This window comes from Tamandua tetradactyla, chromosome 5 (genome assembly GCF_023851605.1).
Source record: "Tamandua tetradactyla isolate mTamTet1 chromosome 5, mTamTet1.pri, whole genome shotgun sequence".
In the NCBI taxonomy this organism is placed as follows: Eukaryota; Metazoa; Chordata; class Mammalia; order Pilosa; family Myrmecophagidae; genus Tamandua; species Tamandua tetradactyla.
The window spans coordinates 38,400,940-38,407,287 of NC_135331.1; the positions used below are offsets into that span (position 1 = coordinate 38,400,940).

Here is a 6,348-nt window from a genome sequence, read left to right on the forward strand (position 1 = left end):
AAAATTCTAGTCTATATCCATTATCCAATGCCATGTCCACATTGTTAGCTATTTGTTTCAGTAGCATCCTGCTTCCAGACACCAAAGCCCATATTTAGTCAGGGGTCAATCAGAAAAACAGTAAGAGGTTTATATTAGAGACTCATTGCAAGGAATTGGCTTATGTGATTATAGAGATTGGCTAGGGAAGTCTGAAATCCACAGGACAGGCAGTCAAGAAGGGCATGCTAGAACACTTGGGCCTGAGATGAAGCTGCTGCCCACAGGCAGAAAAACCTCTTCAGGGAAGCCTCAGTTCTGTTCTTAAGGCCCTTCAACTGATTGAGTTGGGCCCATTAAGATAATCTAGGAAAGTTTTCCTTAATTAATGTCAATGATTATGGATGTTCATCTACTGATACCTTCAGAGCCTTAGTGAAAAATTAGTGTTTGTTGAATAACTTTGAATTGTAGCCTAGCCAAGTTGATATACAACATTGTGACATCATAGGCCCCAGGGGAGTCTCTTTCAGGTGAATATCAGGAAAAAGCACAACTTTTCTTGAATATTTAGATATATTTCATTTTAAATTTGATCAATTTCCCTCTCTTTTATTTGTTGGGAAGTTTAGACCTAATCGTGTAACCCACTTTAGCGACTATACTCTATATCAAGTAGGAATAATAAAAATAATAGTGCCGTGATGGTTTAAAGCTGTGTATAATCCAGAAAGACATGTTCTTAGAGTTTTTCAATTCCTGTGGGAGTGAATCCATTGTAGCCAGGACTTTTGATGAGCCCATTTCAGTTAAGGTGTGACCCACCAGTCTGGATGGTTCTTAATCCTGTCCCTGGAGTAACAGAAGCAAGACAAGGAGAGAAAGCCACAGAAGCAAGCAGCTGAAGCAGAACCCAGAAAAGAAGGAAGTCACCAGGAGATGGTGTCATTTGCCTTTCCATGTGGCAATGGAGCCAAGGATTGTCAATAGCTGGTTTTGGGAGGAAAGCATCACCTTCATGATGCCTTGTTTTGGAGATTTTCCTGGTCTCAAATCTGTAAACTAATACATTCCACTGTTGAAGCCAACCCATTTCAAGGCATTTATTTGAGCCTCCTAGGGAAACAAAACAAGTGGCAGCCATACATGGTCTCTTAGACTTGTCTAGGTTTACCACTGGTTTTTATAGAAATGATGTACCAATGATTTATTTTATTCTACAAACTTTCTAAGAACATTATGTACCCTAGTATATGTTTTTGTACCTTTTATGTTGTTATCTGAATCTAATGATACTAAATGAAAGAATAGTGGCTAAATTTGTGGAAGACTTTTTTATCTTCTTAACAATGGGGACTTACTCGCTTACAGGCTTACATCTCTGAGGTCATGAAAATGTCCAACAAGGTGTCATCAGACAATACCTGGACTCCCCTGTTAGACAGCAAGGCCCATGGCGTCTGCTGGCCTCTTCTTTCTCCTCTGGGTTTGCTTCCAGCTTCTGGCTTCACGGTATCCTCTGTGTTTCTTTGGCTTTCTCTTTCGGCTTCTGCTCTGTTTCTCTGAATTTCATCCTGTTATAAAGGACTTCAGTAAGAGGATTGAGACCCACCTGGAGCAGGCCTTAAGTGAAACAACCTAAACAAAAGGTCCCACCCACAACGGGCCGACACCCAGCTTTAAATGAATTAGCTTTAAAAATATGATTTTCTGGGATACATAACAGCTTCAAGCTACCACAAATGCCAAAAATGAAAAAGATATGTGACTATAAAAGGTTGTAATAAAGTAAAGAGCCAGAAATTGAACCCTGATGGTAACTAGTCCAGTAGATTCCCACAAATCAAGGAGGAAAATCAGTTACATAGCACACATTGTTTAATTACTTGAATATTAACTTGGTCAAAATCTAGTGTCTTTTAAGCCAGTGGTTTTCATTTGGGGATTTGTGTCACTCACTTATGGGATTCTATTAATAAATAGGTTGTTAGCATCTATTCCAGACTTGCATGAATCTCCTTATATGAAATTCTTGACATATTCTGAATATATATTTGGTATATTCATTGCACATTATGCCCCAGGATATGTTCTATCTGAAGAATTTTTTTCCTTGTAGAGATTATGTTCATTTTTTTCAAAAGTCACATGTAATATCCATTCTACTTTTAAAATAGGGTTATTTATTATGTTTATAGATATTTTGTCTAAAAGTTTTTTTGGATTGACTTTTCTCTCATTTTGTACATCACAGAAACAATGAATTTTCTTTGTCAATTGTAATGGACTCTCATCAGATTTCTTACTTTGGAAAATTATCAGTAATAAGTTAAACATAAGCATAGTGTTTTGGTTTGCTAAAGCTGCTGGAATGTAATATACCAGAAATGGAGTGGCTTTTATAAAGGAATTTTTAATAAGCTGCAAGTTTATAGTTCTAAGGACATAGAAATGTCCAAACTAAGGCATCTAGAGAAAGATACCTTAACTCTAAATAAAGGTCTATAGGTCTAGAACACCTCTGCCAAATGTGAAGGCACATGGCTGGTGTCTGTGGGGTCTCTGACTTTCATTTCAAGCAACTTCCCTAGGGGGTGCTTTCCTTTTGCATCTCCAAATGTCTGGGTCTCATGTTGGCTCTGTCAGCACTGAAGCTTTTTCCAAAATGGTTCCCTCTTAAAGGGCTCCAGTAAGTGACCCACTTTGAATGGATGGAGACATGTCTCTACGGAAACCACCTAATCGAAAGGTCCCACCCACAACTGGGAGGGTCTTATCTCCATGGAAACAACTTAATCAAAAAGAACCCACCCAACAATATTGAATCAAGATTAAAGAACATGGCTTTTCTGGAGTACTCAACAGTTGCAAACCAACACATCCCACCTTCTGGATCCTCAAAACACATGTTCTTTCCAAATGCAAAATACATTCTTTCCAACATAATATCACAAATCCTTAAACCATTTCAGTAACAAAGTCAGAAACAGTACAAAATTTCCTCAATGTCACCTATAGGCATTGTGGTAGTTAGATTCAGTTGTCAACTTGGCCAGGTGAAGGCACCTAGTTCTGTTGCTATGGACATGAGCCAATGGTAGGTGAATCTCATCTGTTGCTAATTACATCTGCAGTCAGCTAGGAAGATGTGTCTGCTGCAATGAGTGATGTTTGACTTAATTGGCTGGTGCTTAAATGAGAGAACGCAATGTAGCACAGCTTAAGCAGCTTGGCATTCCTCATCTCAGCACTTGCAGCTCAGCTCAGGCCTTTGGAGATGCAGAAAGAAGTCACCCCGGGGAAAGTTGTTGGAACCCAGGGGCCTGGAAAGAAGACCAGCAGAGACCATCCTGTGCCTTCCACGTAAGAAAGAACCTCAGTGGAAAGTTAGCTGCCTTTCCTCTGAAGAACCTACAAAATAAATCCCCTTTTATTAAAAGCCAATCTATCTCTGGTGTGTTGCATTCTGGCAGCTAGCAAACTAGAACAGGCATGCTCTGTCCTATGGCAAAATTCTCCCCTGGGTCTGTATCAGTAAACTCAAGACAGAATTTATTGCATTGAACTAAATGAATGATGAAGGGTGATTGTAGGTTTTGTTTGAATATTATAATGTTTTAATGTTATATTTTCTGAATATATAAGGAACTTTCTTTTTTTCCCTTTCTGTAAGCTATCTGTAACTCACAATAATTTATTAGACTATGATTTTGTAAGCTGAGACAAACTATTAGTGATGCTTTTTTCACTCTGGCTGACCACTCCAGAATTTGGATAATTTTATTGTGTATTCTTGTTTTCATGGCAATTCAATTACTTGAATAGGCTCAATATAAATCTGTCCTCTTTATTACCAGGACATAGTGGAAATTAATGGTTATGCATGAAAAGTTATATTTGAAAATAATGTTCCTTTAATCAGACATGACCAGATACTTTTAAGGCACTCAGGTTGACTTTATTAGCTAATGTTTACAAAGCCCTGCTGAAAAAAATGGTCCTGGTACCTCATTACAGGGTTCCCAGCCTTACATGGAAGTAAGGAAAAGCACTTTCTGACAGGCCCAGAAAACTTAGAATATTTTGGGGACTTTGAGAAGAGCAGAATTCACTCACTTTCATAGGTACTGCGGGCAAAATCCTGTGACGAATTCTTGGCCTGACTTCCTAGTTTCCAGAAGCTTTAAAAGTCTAATCTTAGATTCCTTATGAATGCAAAGCAAAATTCAGAAAACTTTTATGGTGATTTACCATTCTTGCTACAACCATGTAAATAATCAGGTCAAATCTAATGAAACCAGTCTTATTTTGTGATAAAAATTGTTATTCATGAATAATAATCATTCTTATAGAGAGAAATGCTGAGTTTCAATGGAAAACCATGCATCCTTTGCAGCACACTCTTTTTGGTTATCAGATTGTAGCCCTCTTCCTTGTCTTTGAGCTATTTTGTATCTCTCTGTAAATTGTTGATGACAGAAAGTAACACAAACTCTGTCATGTCTGGTAGAGATTTAAATTATCTGTGGAAAATCCAGTTTTGGTACCAACTTGTATCTTGGACATGATCCTGTTACTTTGTGCAAAGTGTTCATTTTTACACATTTTCAATTCTTGCAGTTTTCCTCAATATTTGGCTATAATCCTCTAAATTTTTCCATTTTCCCTTCCTGTCTGACTTAGCATTACTGAAGAAATGAAAGCTAACTGCCTGGATCCCTAATGAGACTCTAAATTTCTTGCAGCTGGTCCTTTTCCCCAGAATCTGAAGAAGCCCAAGACTTGATAGAAACCACTTTGAACAGACTGTGTGTGAGCTACAATTCTCCCTGGACAAGCAGCCGCCTGGAACATGGAGATCCGGTGAAATGCTTGGGTCATATGTGCCCTCATATGAGAGGGAACCACAAATCTGGAAATTATCACCAAGAACATCAATATCCTAGCTTGAGAGCTCTAAGAAATTAAACAGGTTGTGCTGCATATCTGATTTTTCTCCCATGTTCTTTTGGAATCTTCTAGACTGATCACCATTAATTTCTGGCGCTTTACTTTTATATTCATATATGCTTTTCACTTTTGGCATTTGTGGTGCTTTGAAGCTGTTATATACCCCAGAAAATCTTATTTCTAAAGCTGGTTCATTCCTGTGGGTGTAGACCTATTGTAGGTGGGACATTTTGAGTGGGTTATTTCATGGAAAGCCTGCCCCAGGTGGGTCTCAATCCTCTTACTAGAGTTCTTTCTGACAGGATGAAATTCAGAGAAACAAAGCAGAAACTGAGAGAGAAACACAGCAGATGCCACTGAAGCCAGAAGCTGGAAGCAACAAAACCCAGAAGAGAAGGCAGAGGCTAGCAGAGGCCATGTGCCTTGCTGTCTGACAGAGGAGTCCAGATATCATCTGATGATGCTTTGTTGGACATTTTCATGACCTCAGAACTGTAAGCTTTGTGAGCTAATAAATCCCCATTGTTAAAATCCAGTCCATTTCTGGTATATTGCATTTTGGCAGCTTTAGTGAGCTAAAACAACATCCCTCTTTTGAGATACCTGACCTCAGTGATCCTAAGACAGCTGACCTTTGCTACCAACTCTTAATAAAGCCAGCAAGAATGCTCCAGAGACTAGTTCTTAGACCCTGCTTTGCTCCGCTCAGGAGATTTGATCAACTGTGAGTTGTTCAGCAACAAATGGCATTCATTTGTCTTGAACAAAATGGCGGACTCATGGCGTTGAATTTTACCTGAACCCTGTGCTTCTGGAAAGCAGCAATGGTTAAGATGGTTAAGAAATCTTCCCATCCTTTTGTGCTAACTGCATATTCTGAGATGAGACCTATCTTCATCCTTCTTCATGAGTCTCATAAGACTTGTGATGATTCTCTTCTTTACTTGCCTCTATAAAACCCCATACTTCCATCCTTTTCTTCAAGATATTCCTCATTAGTGAATGTCCTCCCAAGTACAATAGACGAATAAAAGCATCTCTTAAATTGTCTGCTGTATTTCCTCTTCCACAAGTGAGACATATGCATATGGTGTGTGGGATGTGTGTGTGTGTATGCTGTGTACTTTAAGGAAAGGAGTCAATTTTCTTCTTTTTCTAATTAAAAACAGATAATAGAACAGTTGCAAGATGCAAAGAGAATATTAAAAATCAGTATAGAGAGGAAGTCAGAGCTGAGCAAACATGGATGTTAAGCCCCTCTGGTAAATATCTGAAATCTCAGGTAAGACTTCATAGCAGTGCTTCTCAAACTAATGCACAAGTACATATTATGAGATCTTGTTAAAATGTGGTGTGGAGTCAAGGTTTCTTTGTTTTCTCACAGATGGTGTTGATGCTGCTGCCCATGATACACACTCT

General features: G+C 38.6%; 1 long non-coding RNA gene across 1 annotated transcript; it reads left to right on the forward strand.

Annotated features, from left to right (window-relative positions):
- Positions 1 to 528: 528 nt before the first annotated feature.
- On the forward strand, positions 529 to 5,963 carry LOC143682364 (uncharacterized). Its single transcript, XR_013175095.1, has 3 exons — positions 529 to 1,078; positions 4,725 to 4,951; positions 5,232 to 5,963. It is a non-coding gene; the product is annotated as an uncharacterized LOC143682364 (long non-coding RNA).
- The last annotated feature ends 385 nt before the right edge of the window (positions 5,964 to 6,348 follow it).